Source organism: Oryctolagus cuniculus, chromosome 19 (assembly GCF_964237555.1).
Source record: "Oryctolagus cuniculus chromosome 19, mOryCun1.1, whole genome shotgun sequence".
Classification (NCBI taxonomy): domain Eukaryota; kingdom Metazoa; phylum Chordata; class Mammalia; order Lagomorpha; family Leporidae; genus Oryctolagus; species Oryctolagus cuniculus.
The window spans coordinates 61,975,593-61,992,398 of record NC_091450.1 but is presented as its reverse complement, the minus strand read 5'-3'; the positions used below and the strand labels follow the sequence as shown (position 1 = coordinate 61,992,398).

Below are 16,806 nucleotides of genomic sequence, written 5' to 3'. Positions count from 1 at the left end.
GAGTAAAAATTTTTTAGAGAGATACAAAAAGTCACCATATTTTAAAAACCAATATACCATAACCCAGATATTGTATAAAGTAGAAACTTCTATATAAGTTAAATAAGTTGAATCAATATTTGAAAAATCCAATCAGCCAATGAACAAATTCCACAAACAAAATTTCAGACTCAGACTTATAGAAAATTCTACACATACAAGGAAGATTGTTCCTCATTTTCCCAGATTCATCCAAAGTAGCAATAAACAGGGAATATATTTTAATTTCTTTTGAATTCAGTATTACATTGGTGACACAGTCAGATCAGGTGAAAATAACCTAACATGCACTTTTAAAAAGAGGCACAAATATTTTAAGCAAAAATATTATTCTTAAACTAAATATGAAAACAGAAGTGATGATAACAAGTATGAAATACTAGAAGATGCAAAGGTGATTAACATTCCAAAATAAATCAAGTAAATAATTCATGTGTAAGAAAAATATAAGTACATCACATGATCATTGATTTTAAATGTTGGAAAACTTTTAATAAAATTCAGCTTTTAACCATAAAAAGAATCTGTTAACAGAAGTAAAAAAATAGTAATTCCCTTACTATAATTAAGATGGCTACAATGAAGTAATAATAAAGAGCATAATTAACACAGAACACTGAATGATTTTTCCCTGGGGGGTAAACTTGGACAAGGCTTTCTCCTCTCACTTTCTCTCTTCAACATTGTCCAGGATGCATAATTAGGGAAATAAAGCAAACAAAAGGAAATTTTATCCAAAGGGTCAGATTTTAAGCAACAGAACTGTTAACATGTTAATGATACTAGTATAGATAGAGATAATCTAATACTATCCAAAACTAAATACGAGCTGATAGGTGAAGTAAGCAAAATTATTGGGTATAGGATCAACACAAACAAGAGGGTTACTAGGTACTCATAAAAAAGCAAATAGAAAATGGTAACAGACAAAGTACAATCTAGAAAATGAATATCTGTATAAGAAATAACTCTTCAAATCCGTATTTAATAAAATCAAATGACCTAACAGAAAAATATGCCAAAAATACAAAGAAAAAAAGGCCCAGAATCCAATAGTCAGTAAACTGTAACTTGCGTGAAGATTATCACAAGCTCGCAGTTTCAAGAAGTGAACAGGATCTTGGACAGGGAAGCAGAGGTCTCAGGAGAGGAATCCTGAGGGCCTGGCAGCGGCCCCTGCAGTCCTGAGGGCCCAGCTGCCAAGGACGCAGCTTCAGACCTGAGGCCAAGCCCCGCCTCTCACTTCCCCAACCCGGCGCAACCCCAAGGGCCCACCCTCAGGCTAGGAACAATTCTGATTGGATACGTCCTCTGTGACGTCATGCGGCCTCTGTGTTCGGATGAACTGCTGAATCAAGCCCGCCAGGGCAACACTGCAGTCCCTCGGGGATCTTTCAGTTGCTGCCTTATTCAGCTTCCTGGTTCTGCTCCTGAGAGAGCCCCGGCCGGCTCAGACGCTTCTACTCTGAAGTTCCCTCACCGCAGGGCCCTGAGGAGGACGCAGGAAAGCGGTGAGTGTGTGAGGTTTCCTGGCCCACAGGAGGTGAGGTGGGCCGGCAGCTGGGACCCTGGTGTGCTGCCCTGCCTCGGTGTGCAGTGACTCTGCCTGAACCCTGGGCCTCTCCTTTCCAGATTGTGTGTGAGAAGGGAGAATCTGAACTTCACGCATGACCTAATTTCCTTGAGTTGGCCAACGGGGTCTCAAGTCATAGCTCAGTTTTCCCTAGGGGTCTGAGTCAGTTTCCTTGTTGCTAGTAACAGAACAGCAGGCTGGGTATGGTAGAAAGGAATGGTATATTTACCGCACACTTTTGGTCCAGGGATGAGGGGCAGTGTGTGGTGATGGTCTTTTTGCTGGTGGAGGCTTAGGATGGCACTGACACCACGTGGACAGATGGAGTGTGGGAGAGGCCTATCCCAGGTGGCTTCATAGCAGACCGCGGGAGAGAGGCCATTAATCACATGAGGGATTTATCCTAATGACTTTTTACACCTGTTCTCACTGCTTAATTTCTCAGTCAGGATTACCTCAGTCCTCACGAGTTTCAGAGGGGATCAACAATGTTTAATAGAGAGGACTAGATCTTTAATCTCCAGATCTTTTCCCACATTACCAAATGCCAACTTCAACTCTGCAGTTGTTTTTCCCCATGTTTTTTTTTGTTTGTTTGTTTTCCCCAGTGTTTTTCCCCATGAAAAATTTCATTCAGATTCAGTATTTTGTCTTTTTTTCCCCCAGAAAACAATCAGTAGCTCTTTAAAAGGCTGTTTTCTGTCTGTGAATATTATACATTACAGAAAACTAGACAATGCCTACATTACATTGTGCTATAAGAAATCATTGTCCTGGAGTGGGCACGTTAGCAGTGGTGAAAGTGACACTTGGATCCCACATACCTCTCAGAGTGCTGAGTTTAAGTCCTGGTTCTGTTTCTGACCTAGTTTGCAGTTAGGGCACATCCTAGGAGGCAGCAGGCAGTGGCTTGGGTTCTGGCCACCAATATCAGAAACCCAGATTTAGTTCCTGTCTCATGGCTTAAGCCTGGCCCATTGCTGGCTGTTGCTGGCATGTAGGGTAAGCATGGTAGATGAAAGATATCTGTCTGTCTTCATTTATTTGCATATCAAGTAAATATAAATGAAGTTAAAAAAATTTTTGCAGTCTCCTTTTACTGATATTAAGTGCAGAGATTTTTTTTTCAGAATGTCATCATCAGTGTGAGATTCTTAGTAGAAACTTTACAGAGTAGTGTCTTCTCAATATACCTTGCTCTCTCTCTCTCTCTTTTCTTTTGAGATTTACTTTATTTATTTGAAGCACAGAGTTGCAAAGAGAGGTAGAGACTGAGAGAGAGGGAGAGATCGTCCATCTGTTGGTTCACTCCTCAAATGGCTGGAATGACTGGAGCTGAACTGATCCAAAGCCTGGAGCTGGGAGCTTCCCCCCTGCATCTCCCAAGTGGGTGCAGGGACCCAAGGACTTGGTCCATCTTCCATTGCTTCCCCAGGCACATTAGCAGGGAGCTGATTTGGAAGTAGAACAGCTGGGACTTGAACTGGTGCCCACATGGGATGCTGGTGCTGCAGGCTGGGACTTTAGCCTGCTGCACCACACCACTGGTCCCTACACCCTTCTCTTCCTTTTCCTGGGTTTCAGAACTCTTTGTGAGTGATGGTCTCTGTAGGAATGCAGAGTGAATGTTATCCTTGATAGGTTTTAGGATTTTAGGGTTCAAAACAGACAAGGAGGCCCATTTAAGTAGATAAGACTTTGCTTTAATTGGGGGATGAACCCAAAGTGGGGGATAAAGAGAGTGGGGGTTAAGCCTGCCCACACAGAGGGCAAGGGTTTTGTAGCCAGGCTTCATTCCATTTGTGCAGCAGCAGTGTCCCTTCTCAAGCGGCCTGTTGGGGGAGGTGCAGAGTACCACATTGACCCTGATAAGATGGGTGGGGGACATGCAGAAAGGCTCCTTTGTGAAATTTACAGTGCATTGTCTAGCAGTTTGGAATATCCCAGGTGCAGGGCTTTCCCAAGCAATAAATATTTCACCAACCTTTAAATGATCTATCTGTGCCCACTTTCATCGGGCCTGAAGGTGTGGTGCAGGCCCAGTGGCCTAACAGGGCCTCAGTGCCCCAACAGAGTCTAACAAATCCCCTTCCTCATCTTCCTGAAGAACAACAGTAAATTGAGGGAGAGTCCAGGGTGGTAATTGGTGCCCTAAAACTAGGGAATCTATTATATACCTGTGGGGAGCAACTCGGACTAGACTAAGTTACTGAAATTAAGACTTATTCTATGCATCTGCTCTCCCACAATATGGCGCTGGGAGAGGAGTAAACAACTTTTACACAGCTGCCTCCAGTTCGACCAATAACCTGCAGGAGCTGATCCTGCTCCTGATTGGAGGAGAGCAGCGTACTCGGCGTGTGGGTAGCAGAGTTGGGATTGGTGGAAGAGGACTATAAAGGAGGAGAGAGACAACATGCACAGGGAACATCTAAGGGGAACATCCGGATAACATCTGAGCAGCCCCCGAGAGAGCCGGCCGGCGGTGTGCCGCTCCCCCGCGGAAGTGGGGAAAGTGGCAGGGGGAGCCGCCCTTCCATGGAGGTGGAAGGATCGGCAGCCAACCCAGGAAGGACCAGCAGCAAACCTGGGAAGGGCTGAGCAGGCAAAAGAACAGCGCAGGGTCCTGAGTCGTTCCTCCGCGAAGAGGGGAAGCGACATATACCCTCCATCAAGATAGCTCACTCTTTGGGACATTAAGATTTTTTCTCAACCACAGTTCTCATTCCTTGGAGACATATTAATATCAGCTAACTAGATGCTGGTATTGAAGGGACAAGACAAAAATGATTGATGCACACTGTATTCTCTCAATCTTGTGTAGGGAGTAGAACCTTTGTAAATGCCAAGGGAAATGCATCTTAGTTAACTGGTGTGAGACCTGAAAAGCAAATGCACTTTGGGCACACAGCAGCTTTATTTTGTGTCATGGAGTTGGTTTAGTCAGACGATGGTTTGTATGAAATCAGAATATCTGTGAAGATCAAATTTTGCTGGGTGAGAACAGGTTTATGAATTTGAGAATTTATTTATGATTTGTATAATAAAAATATATTTTCTTTTCTCCTCAATCTCTGGCCCATGTGTATTTAAGACCCCTGCAGTTTCCTGATTGGAGTGGCTCTGATTCTTCATAACCACCCTTTCCTATAATAGCTAAGCTTATGCTAATGAAAACTCTGAGTGAGATCCACAGAAAACTTGAGGAAAGAGATGGAGACCAGAAAGAGAAGACACATGTCTTGCACTGGCTTCTGCCTGGAGGTGCCTGGTGGGAGTGAGCCCTGAATCTGAAGCCTCTGCTAATTCTAGATAAAAATAATAATTTAAACACTCATGGAATGACTACCCATTCAAATAAATGGGCCTTGGTCAGTTCAAGGGTTGTCTTTTTAAATTTTTTTTTGATTTATTTATTTATTTGAAAGGCAGAGGTAGAGGGGGGGTGGATCGATTTCCATCCATTGGTTCAATTCCCAGATGGCCAGCTAGGAGCTGGGAGCTTCTTTCTGGTCTCACATGGGCATGCAGGGGCCCCAGGACTTGGATCATCTTCTGCTGATTTCCTAGGCCATAGCAGAGAGCTGGATTGGAAGTGGAGCAGCCCAAACAGGAACAGGCACCCATTTGGGATGGCTGCTCTGCAAGCAGCAGCTTTATCTGCTCTGCCACGATGTTGGCCCCCAGAGGTCTTCTTGATCTCTTCAACCTCTGCCCTCACTGGTGAATGAGTCTAGGTTCTTTTTAATGTTTGCTGTAGCTTAGAATATATTATGCTCAACAGTGAGTTTTTCTTGGTTTATTTTTTGATATTTATGATAATATTTTTCTTAATTTATTTCCTCATGTTAATTCATGGTAGTTTTTTTAAAATAATGGGAAATGTTAGGTTATAGATTGTGAATAAATTCTAATTCTGTATGAAGTGTTAGTGGAGTAGAAGGATTAAGTATCTAACTTTTCATGCATATGCTCTCATTTACTTTTTGATTTCCCAGCACTTGGAGTGACCTTATTTATTTATTTACTCCACCTAGTGTTAACTGACATTTCTGAATGGTAACATATTGCTAATTAGTAGTGACCACTGGTTGAATATTTACACTGTTCATTTATGTACTGATTACAAATGGTGGATTTATATTTTTTATTTAGTTCTTTTTTAAATTTTTTTATTTTTATTTTTTGACAGGCAGAGTGGACAGTGAGAGAGAGAGAGACAGAGAGAAAGGTCTTCCTTTGCCATTGGTTCACCCTCCAATGGCCACCGTGGCCAGCGTGCTGCAGCCAGCGCACCACACTGATCTGATAGCAGGAGCCAGGTACTTATCCTGGTCTCCCATGGGGTGCAGGGCCCAAGCACTTGGGCCATCCTCCACTGTACTCCCTGGCCACAGCAGAGAGCTGGCCTGGAAGAGGGGCAACTGGGACAGAATCCAGCACCCTGACCGGGACTAGAACCCGGTGTGCCAGCACCACAAGGCAGAGGATTAGCCTAGTGAGCCGTGGCGCCAGCCAGTATTTAGTTCTATAACTTTTTTCTTATTGTCCTATTTAGGAAAACTGGTAGGAAGCATTGTAATTTCTAGTAGAACTGCCTGTTGTCTCACTGTATAACCAATGTAGTGTTTTGACCTAAATCCTGATTAGTCAGAAATGAATGTTTTGTTTTCTAGGTTTCATTGGACTGGTATTGTAATGACTGTATTTCTGCATATTTTTAAAAGATTTATTTATTAATTTGAAAGGCAGATTTACACAGAGAGAAGGAGAGTCAGAGAGAGAGAGAGGTCTTCCATCTGCTGGTTGACTTCCCAGTTGGCAGCAATAGCTGTGCCAATTCGAAGACAGGAGCCAGGAACTTCTTCTGGGTCACATGAATGCAGAGCCCCAAGGACTTGGGCCATCTTCTACTGCTTTCCCAGGCCATAGCAGAGAGCTGGATTAGAAGTGGAGCAACTGAGTCTCAAACCAGCAACCATATTTAATGCTGGCACTGCAGGTGGTGGCTTTACCCACTATGCCACAGCTCCAGGAGCATATTTTTACTTTTATTCTTATTTTCTTTAAAGAGTTATTTATTTACTTGAAAGTCAGAGTTACACAGAGAGAGGAGAGAGAGAGAGAGAGAGAGAGAGAGAGAGAGAGAGAGAGGTCTTCCATCTGCTAGTTCACTCCCCAGATGGCTGCAATGGCTGGAGTTGTGCCAATCTGAAGCCAGGAGCCAGGAGCTTCTTCCAAGTCTCCCATGTGGGTGCAGGGACCCAAAAACTTGGGCCATCTTCTACTGCTTTCCCAGGCCATAGCAGAGAGCTGGATGGGAAGTGGAGCAGCCGAGTCTCCAACTGGTGCCCATATAGGATGCTGGCTCTTTAGGCTAGGGCATTAACCCACTGTGCCACAGCATTGGCCCCTATTTTTATTTTTAATCAGTTGTGTCTTTTATTTATTTATTTGACAGATAGAGCTATAGACAGTGAGAGGGAGACAGAGAGAAAGGTCTTCCTTCCATTGGCTCACTCCCCAATGGCCACCACAGCCGACACTGTGCAGATCCGAATCCAGGAGCCAGGTGCTTCTTCCTGGTCTCCCATGCAGGTGCAGGGGCCCAAGCACCTGGGCCATACTCTACTGCCTTCCTGGGCCACAGCACAGAGCTGGACTGGAAGAAGAGCAACTGGGACTAGAACCCAGTGCCCATATGGGATGCCGGCACTGCAGGCACACTATTAACCAAGTAAGCCATGGCACTGGCCCCTATATGTGTCTTAAGCTGATAAGAATGAAATGTCTTTAGCACATAGTCATGTTTGGAAATATTTATATAATTTTAATGAACAAATTAAGGCAATTATCATATCCATTATATACCTATTTTTCATGATGAGAATACTTAAGTCTAAACTGTTATTTTCTATAGTAGAACACATTGTTATTAACTATTCTCACCATTTTGTACAACATACATCTTGAATGTATTCCTACTATGCAAAGGAAATGTGTTCGACCGAAATGACTTCCAATACCCTCCATGTGTCTGTATATTTAAATGGTTTTCCTATAGACAGCATGAAGTTGGATCTTGGTTTGATTTTCCCCATATCAATCTCTATCCTTGATGTGTTTAGATAATGCACATTTAAAGTGATTATTGATGTTAAGTGGGTTAGTATGTAACATAATTGCAATTGTTTTCTCTGTCATCCTTTTTTAAATGGTCTTATTTATTGATTTTTTAATTGAAAGGCAGAGAGACAGAGGGAGGGAGATCTTCCATCAGCTGTTTCGCCCCCTCCAAAAACAAAAACAAACAAAACCCTACAGCAGCTGCAACTCAACCAGGTTGAACACAGGAGCCAGGAAGTCCATCCTGGCCTCCCACATGTGTGGCAAGGACCCAAAAACTTGAACCACTACCTACTGCCTCTCAGGGGGTGCATTCACAGGAAGTTGAATCACAAGTTGGGTGTTGAACTTAAAGCTGGCACTCTGACATGGGACATGGTATCAAAATTGGTGTGTTTAGCTACTGCACCAAATGCTCATGCTAATACTTGTTTTTAAACATTTTCTGTGACCTTATTTTGTATTTTAAATTTTTAAATTCATTTCTTTAATTCATTAAAGGCAGAGATACAGAGTTACCTACCTTGTGCTGATTCACTCCTTAAATTTTGGCAAGATGGGGCTGTCACTGCGGCGTAGCCAGTAAAGCTGCCGCTGGCAGTGCCTGCATTCTGTATTGGTACTACTTTGAGTCCTGGATGCTCCACTTCTGATACTGCTCTCTGCTATTGCCTGGGAAAGTGGTAGAGGTTGGCTCAAGTCCTTGAGCCCCTGCACCAATGTGGGAGCCCCAGAAGAAGCTCCTGGATCCTGGCTTTGGATCAGCGCAGCTCCGACATCTGGGGATTGAAGCAGTGGATGGAAGACCTCTTTCTCTCTCTCTCTACTTCTGCCTCTCTGTAACTCTAGCTTTCAAATAAATACATAAATCTTAAAAAAAATTTCTGCAAGAACGGGACTAGGCTTAGCCAAGGACAGGATCCAAGAGCTCAATCTGTGTCCAGTTGGCAGGGACTCAAGTACTTGAATAATCTGCTTCCTTCTATGGTATGCATTAGCAGGAAGCTGGAATTGGGAGTGACGACAGAATACAGATACAGGCTCTCCAACATAAAATGAATGTAGCCTCTTAACCACTATGCCAAACGCTTATTGCCTCTTTTATTTTAAGAAAGAATGATGTTAGTTTTTTTTTTAACTTGATAAAATTTAGTAGTGAAACCATCTGGTGCTGACCTTTTATTTGGAGATCTTTTTATTCCTAATTCGATGTTGTTACTCATTTTTGGTTTATTCAGGTTTTCTATTTATTCCAGGTTCAGTTTTGGTAGGTTGTATTTATCCATAAATTAACCTTTTCTTCAAATTTGTTGATTTATTAGTTGCTGTTAACAGCCCTAGTGATCTTTCTGTGATATGAATTGTAATATCTCTTTTTTAAGATTTTATTTATTTATTTGAGAGGCAGTTACAGAGAGAAAGGGAGAGAGAGAGAGAGAGAGAGAGATGTCTTCCTTCCACTGGTTCATTCCCTAAATGGCCACAAAGGCTGGAATGTGGTCTGATCCAAACCAGGAGCCAGGAGTTCCTCCAGGTCTCCCACGTGGGTGCAGGAGCCCAAGGACTTGAGCCATCTTCCACTGCTTTCCCGGGCCATAAACAGAGATATGGATTGGAAGTGGAGCAGCCAGGACACAAACCAGTTTCCACATGAAATGCTAGTGCTGCAGGAGGCTTAGCCTGCTATCCCACAGTGCTGGCCCCCAGCATGGTTTTTAATTTCTGTAACGTTGGTTGTAGATCCATGAATTTATTTCTGGAGTTTCTGTTCTGCCCCATTTGTCTACATGTGTGCCAGAGCCAGGCTATTTCAATTATAACTGCCCTGTATTATGTCTTGAAATCAAGTATTGTGATGACTCTAGCTTTCTTTTTCTTATATAAGATTGCTTTAGCTATTCAAAGTCTCTTGTGTTTCCATATGAATTTTAGCATCATTTTTCTATATCTGTGAAGAATCTTATTGGTATTTTCTTTGGGATCATTTTGAATCTGTAAATTGCTTTTGGTAGTATGGACATTTTGATGATGTTGATTCTCCTAATCCCTGAACATGGAAGATTTTTTTTCACTTTTTATTACATTTTTAATGTAATACTTTAATGTAACACTTTAGTGATTTGTGATTTTTTTAAAATTTTATTTAATAAATATAAATTTCCAAAGTACAGCTTTTGGATTACAGTGGCTTTTTCCCCCCATAACCTGCCGCCCACCTGCAACCATCCCATCTCCCACTCCCTCTCCCATCCCATTCACATCAAGATTCACTTTCAATTATCTTTATATGCAGAAGAGCAATTTAGTATATACTAAGTAAAGATTTCAACAGTTTGCACCCACACAGAAACACAAAGTATAAAGTACTGTTTGAGTACTAGTTATACCGTTAATTCACCTAGTACAACACATTAAGGACAGAGATCCTACATGAGGAGTAAGTGCACAGTGACTCCTGTTGATTTAACAATTGACACTCTTATTTATGGTGTCAGTAATCACCCTAGGCTCTTGTCATGAGTTGCCAAGACTATGGAAGCCTTTTGAGCTCACCAACACCAATCTTATTTAGACAAGATCACAGTCAAAGTGAAAGTTCTCTCAGAGGAGGTGGTTTTAAAAGAAGACTTCAGAGTCAAGAGTAAAATAAAATTAAAAACAGCAAAAATATTTTTTCACTCAAATTTACTAACAGGCTACTGTTAAAGGTTATTCCAGGTTACTGATCAGAAAATAATGTTGTATTCTGTCTTAGAGATTATGTTGAGATATATATATATATATATATATATATATATATATGTGCTTTCACACTATACTTTTAGTATTTGCTTTTCATTTGAAATTTTATCTCTATTTTACAGGCACTCAAATTTTAATAAATAAATATGCACTCAAATTTAATAAAATCAGTTTGCCCATTTAAGCCACTACTACTAAAGATTGAAATTATAAATGTTAATGTATGAAATAATTTTGTCTGGTCTTTGTTGTAAATATTAAGGACAAGTTTGCTTTTTAAAGATTTATTTATTTGGCCGGCGCCACGGCTCACTAGGCTAATCCTCCACCTTGCGGCGCTGGCACACCGGGTTCTAGTCCTGGTTGGGGTGCTGGATTCTGTCTCGGTTGCCCCTCTTCCAGGCCAGCTCTCTGCTGTGGCCAGGGAGTGCAGTGGAGGATGGCCCAAGTGCTTGGGCCCTGCACCCCATGGGAGACCAGGATAAGTACCTGGCTCCTGCCTTCGGATCAGCGTCATGCGCTGGCCACAGCACGCCGGCCATGGCAGCCATTGGAGGGTGAACCAATGGCAAAGGGAAGACCTTTCTCTCTGTCTCTCTCTCTCTCACTGTCCACTCTGCCTGTCAAAAACAAAAACAAAAAAAAAAAAACACACAAAAAGTTATTTATTTATTTATTTGAAATGTGGAGTTACAGAGAGGCAGAGGCAGAGAGACAGAGAGAGAAGTCTTCCATCTGCTGGTTCACTCCCCAAATGACTACAACTGCAGAAGTTGCGCCAATCTGAAGACAGGAGCCAGGATCTTCTTCTGGGTCTCCCATGTAGGGTGCAGGGGCCCAAGGACAACTTCTACTGCTTTCCCAGGCCATAGCAGAAAGCTGGGTCAAAATTAGAGCCTCTGGGACTCAAACCAGTGCCCACATGGGATGCCAGCACTGCAGGCAGTGGCTTTACCTGCTACACCATAGTGCTGGGCCCTGAGGACATACTTTTTTAAACAGGGAAATAACCTGAAGGTTAGTTTGTTTACAGAAAAGCAGATACACTGTATCTTTCAATCTGGATTATGTGATTACACTGTAAACTGTTATAGCCATTATATAAGACAGTATAGTGATCTCTCACAAATCTGAAAATAATCTACCATATGACCTTGCTGTCCCACTTTTGGGAATGTACCCAAATGAAATTAAATCAGCATAGGAAAAAGTTATCTGTACCCTCCATATTTGTAGCAACTCAATTCAGAATAGATAAGATATGGAATCAACCCAGATGTCATCAACTCATGATTGGATAAAGAATATGTGCTTGGGCCCCTGCCATCCACATGGGAGACCTGGATGAAGTTTCTGGCTCCTGGCTTCTTCCTGACCTAGTCCTGGCCATCCTGGTCATCTGGGGAATGAACCAGTGGATGGAATATCTCTGTTTCTCTGTCTGCTTCTTTCTTTCAAATACATAAATAAGTCTTTAAAAAAGAAGACACTTGGCTTGCTATATGTGCCCAAGCAGATTTGCACCTTATCAGGGAGCTGAATCAGAAGTGGTGCAGCTGGGAGATGAACAAATACTCATATGGGATTTTGGTGTCACAAGCCACGGCTTAACCTATTATGCTACAAGGCTGACCCCTCCAACTGATTTTATGCAATTAGGAAAAATGTGTACAATAAAACAGGACTTTAAGGTTTCCACACAAGAGGAGTTCCTTCACTATTCTTCTGGAAACCAATCCACCAAAATCAGAGGAAAGGACACAAGGTGAAATTTGTATTCCTTAAAAAAAATTAATTAATTAAGAAAACTACTAAAAAAAAGAAAATGTCAACATTTTTAGGCTAAAGATTTTTACCTACTAAAGAAAAAGTATAATGTCTAGGATATCTACCATGAAGGCTGTACAGAGTGTTGGGCCTGTCATCATGTACTTATTTGTGGGAAAGTTGAATAAAATTTGACACCTAAATTTTTCATTTCTATTGGCATCCTAAATGAAAAAAAGGGCTGGCCATTGTGGCACAGTAAGCTAAGCTGCCTCCTCCAATGCCAGCACCTCATATTGGAGTGTTAGTTGTACTCCTAGCTGCTTGGCTTCTGATTCAGTTCTCTGCCAATGTACCTGGGAATGCAGTGGAACATGACCCAAGTACTTGGGCCCTTGTCACCCACTTGGGAGTTTCAGGTTCATGGCTTTGGCCTGGACCAGCCCCAGGCACTGCAGACATTAGTGGAGTGAATCAGTAAATTGAAGATCTGTCTCTCTCTTTCTCTCTTTGTCAATTTGTTTTTCAAGTAAATAAAATATTTCAAAATAAATAAGCAAAAAATATAGGCAGCTATGGTATATATAATAATGTCATTACAAAATATTTAACGAATTTCACAATAATCTCAGAACTATTGAGCATTAATTTTAACATAAAAATATGTAAATTAACTATTAAATTCAACTTAGTTTCCATTGTTTTACTCATAAGACATATGCTAAGCTTTATCTGTGCCAAGATTTAAAATAAATAACCTCTGCTATAACTATCATAATTTATTTTAAGATGTTATATTTTTCTTTGCTTTACATCTAATTAAATTATTTTAAATAAAGGGCTATTATAAGTAATAACAAATACAGCTAGAAATACCAAAGTGTCATCTACTTGATTCAAATTATTTCTTGCAATCCTCTGTCACATCTCTAGGGTTCTAAAGATCAGTTTAAGTTTTCCTTTTTACTTCATCTTTCTTTTCTCTTTAATTCTTTCCCAGTTTTTCACACAATATATCAGCATTTCTTCTCTTTTTCTTTCTTTAAATCTGCAGTTAAATATGGTTATCTTACAAATCATCTTGTTAGAAAAGTGTGATTCTATTCCTAAATTGTTATATTTCCTTAATTTAATTTCTATGTTCTCAAATATTTTCCTTTCTAATTTGCACATTTTGCAATTCTTATTTTACTTTCTTCCAAAGGGCAGATATTCTTGAAAATTAGTAATTTCACTAACTGATCAGTTTCTTTTAATAGTATCTGCAGTACATATTAAAAAATAATTTTAGAGTTATCTGTATCCCCATGGTTTTTGCAGCTCAATTCACAATAGCTAAAATAATAGAATCAACCCAGATGTCCGTCAACTCATGACTGGCTAAAAAAATTATGGAACATGAAATACTACTCAGCAATAAAAAAGAATGAAATTCTGTCTTTTTGCAACAAAATGGAAGTGACTGAAAAACATTGTATAAGGCAGTACCAAAAGGACAAATACCATATGTTTTCCTTGATCTGTGGTAAGTAATAGAGTATCAAAAACATATTGTATAGAAATGAAATTGACATTTTGAAATTTGATGATTGTTTACAGCCCTTAACTCCACTGTTGAGGAATATCTTTTTTGTTATTCTTACTAGTTGTTGAACCCTTTACTAGTACGGAGTTAATCTTGTGAGTATAAGGTAAACTGAAAGTAGATCATTATAAAAATTGAGAGGGAATAAAAGAGGAAGAAGGAAGAAGTGTGGGATTATGCATGGGAGGGAGGGTAGGGTAGGACGTATCACTGTGTTCTTAAATCTTATATATAAAATAAAGGAAATTTGTTGACCTTGAATGAAATGAAAAATATAAATAAAAATAATTTTAAAGTATTCAGCAGTTACAAATTACATTTCTGAAAAATTCATTATTAATGCTTAATTAAGAAATAATTTAAAGGTAGCAAATTCTAATAAGTTACTACTATGACTGTCATATTTATTAAAAATAACATTCCATCTTCATGAACTATTTCAATATTTTTTGAAAATTAATCACAATATAGGACATCACCATCCAATATCTTTTATACAGCATACATCTGCAAAGTACTATAATCCATGGATAAAGAATATTGTATTTGATACCATACACATAAACATTTTAAGTTTCTTTCTTGGTAATACTTGTTTTATTATCTCACTGGGGTGGGGAGGGAGATGGACAGGGAGAGAGAGAAAGAGAAATCTTCCATCTGCTAGTTCACCCCCAACATGGCCAGGCCAAAGCCTGGAGGCAGGAGGTTCTTCTGGGTATCCCACATGGGTGCAGGAGCCCAAGGGCTTGAGCTATCCTCCACTACTTTCCCAGGAGAATTAGCATGGAGCTAGATTAGAAATGGAGCAGTTGGGACTCGAATCAGAATCCATATGGTATCCTGGCATTGCAAGCAGCAGCTTTACCCACTGTGGAACCATACTGGCCCCTATAAACAGTTTTAAAATTCTTGTTGGAGCAAGACATTGTCTAATTTCATTAAAGAAGAGTAATAAGCCATTTAAGTGTAGAACTTTGAATAATTTTAACTGTGCGAAAAGATTTCATTTTATATTTATTCCAATTAATAATAAAACAATAATTTTAAAAAGCATTTTGGATTTAGAAAATGGTCATTTTAAACTTAATTACTGGAGTTGTAAATGAATACAGACTTGCTTGAAAATTTAAGAACATTAAAGACTTTTCAGTAAGTTTCAATATCATAAACTAATACTTAAATATTGAAGAATTTACACAAGATTATTAGAAATCTAAAAGATTTATATATAAGATGTTCCTTGTGGCATTAATTATATTAACATAAAATGAAAGCAATAAAAATTCAGTTGTTAAAAATAATGAAAATTTCGCCGGCGCCGCGGCTCACTAGGCTAATCCTCCGCCTAGCGGCGCCGGCACACCGGGTTCTAGTCCCGGTTGGGGCGCCGGATTCTGTCCCGGTTGCCCCTCTTCCAGGCCAGCTCTCTGCTGTGGCCCGGGAGTGCAGTGGAGGGTGGCCCAGGTGCTTGGGCCCTGCACCCCATGGGAGACCAGGAAAAGCACCTGGCTCCTGGCTCCTGGCTCCTGCCATCGGATCAGCGCGGTGCGCCGGCCACAGCGCGCCGGCCGCGGCGGCCATTGGAGGGTGAACCAACGGCAAAGGAAGACCTTTCTCTCTGTCTCTCTCTCTCACTGTCCACTCTGCCTGTCAAAAAAAAAAATAATGAAAATTTCATATGTGGACTTCTATACTGCCATTAAAATTATGATTTTGAAAAATAAGTATTGAATTTTCAGAATTATTCAGTTATGAAATTAAAATATTATTTTCCAAGAATTTCTTATCCCACAAGACTAAGAAGGTTTTCCTCCAGTAAAAACCTCTGAAAGTGTGCCAGCACCCCAAATTTTCCTATTCATTGTCAGTGTAAATTGAATAGCTCAGAGATGAGCATTTGATCCAGCAGTTATGATGCCTGTGCCCCATACTGAATTACCTGCATGCAATTCTTGGCTCTGGTTTCTGCTTCTGGCTTCCTGCCAGAGCAGATTCTGGAAGACAATGCCTATGGATCAAGTAAATGGGGTTCTTACCACTCAGGTGCAAGACTCAGCTTCTAGCACTGGTGCTTGTCCTGCCCAGGACATTTCAGGCTTTTGATGAGTTTACTAGCCAATGCAATCTCTCACTCTTGCTCAAATTAATATTTTTAGAAAAATATATAGTTTAAACATTTCCTTAAAAGTAGGATGTCATTCCTCAAACTTCAGCATCCCTATTCCCATTCTACTGTTTGATGCTCCAGTTATGATTTCATTTTTTACTACCAAGAGCTTTTTTGTACTATACTAATCTTACTTTCCACATATCTAATTTTTCCTATCAGCAGCCAAAATAATTTTTTTGATTCCATTAATCTGTCATAGAAAAGTATTTCATCCTGCATTTTTAGTAAATTTACAGAATCTGTTATAAGGGAGAAAAGAAGAGGTATAAATTATGGAATTTTTGCATATAATGTTCAATTAATTTTCTTTTTTTATTTTTTTTATTTTTTTATTTATTTATTTTTTTTGACAGGCAGAGTGGACAGTGAGAGAGAGAGACAGAGAGAAAGGTCTTCCTTTTCCGTTGGTTCACCCTCCAATGGCCGCCGCGGCCGGCGCGCTGCGGCCGGCGCACCGCGCTGATCCGATGGCAGGAGCCAGGAGTCAGGTGCTTTTCCTGGTCTCCCATGGGGTGCAGGGCCCAAGCACCTGGGCCATCCTCCACTGCACTCCCTGGCCACAGCAGAGGGCTGGCCTGGAAGAGGGGCAACCGGGACAGAATCCGGTGCCCCGACCAGGACTAGAACCTGGTGTGCCGGCGCCGCTAGGCGGAGGATTAGCCTAGTGAGCCGCGGCGCCGGCCCTCAATTAATTTTCACATACATACATTCATATGTTCTTAATGTTAAATATCATACTAAGCTCTTCAGATAAGATAGATAAGATCCTTATTCTTACTTAGCTTAAAGTCTAATGGAGAA

General features: G+C 40.6%; 1 long non-coding RNA gene across 2 annotated transcripts in view; it reads left to right on the top strand.

The window, feature by feature from the left end:
* The first annotated feature begins 1,172 nt into the window (after nt 1-1,172).
* Nucleotides 1,173-16,806, top strand: part of LOC138847159 (uncharacterized) — a 34,443-nt gene continuing 18,809 nt past the window's right edge. Inside the window, exon 1 of one of the 2 annotated variants that reach the window (XR_011384812.1) lies at nt 1,173-1,550. This is a non-coding gene — a long non-coding RNA (uncharacterized lncRNA). Of the gene's footprint in view, nt 1,551-10,789; nt 13,773-16,806 lie in introns of those variants that run through there. The other variant, XR_011384813.1, reaches the window with a different exon arrangement.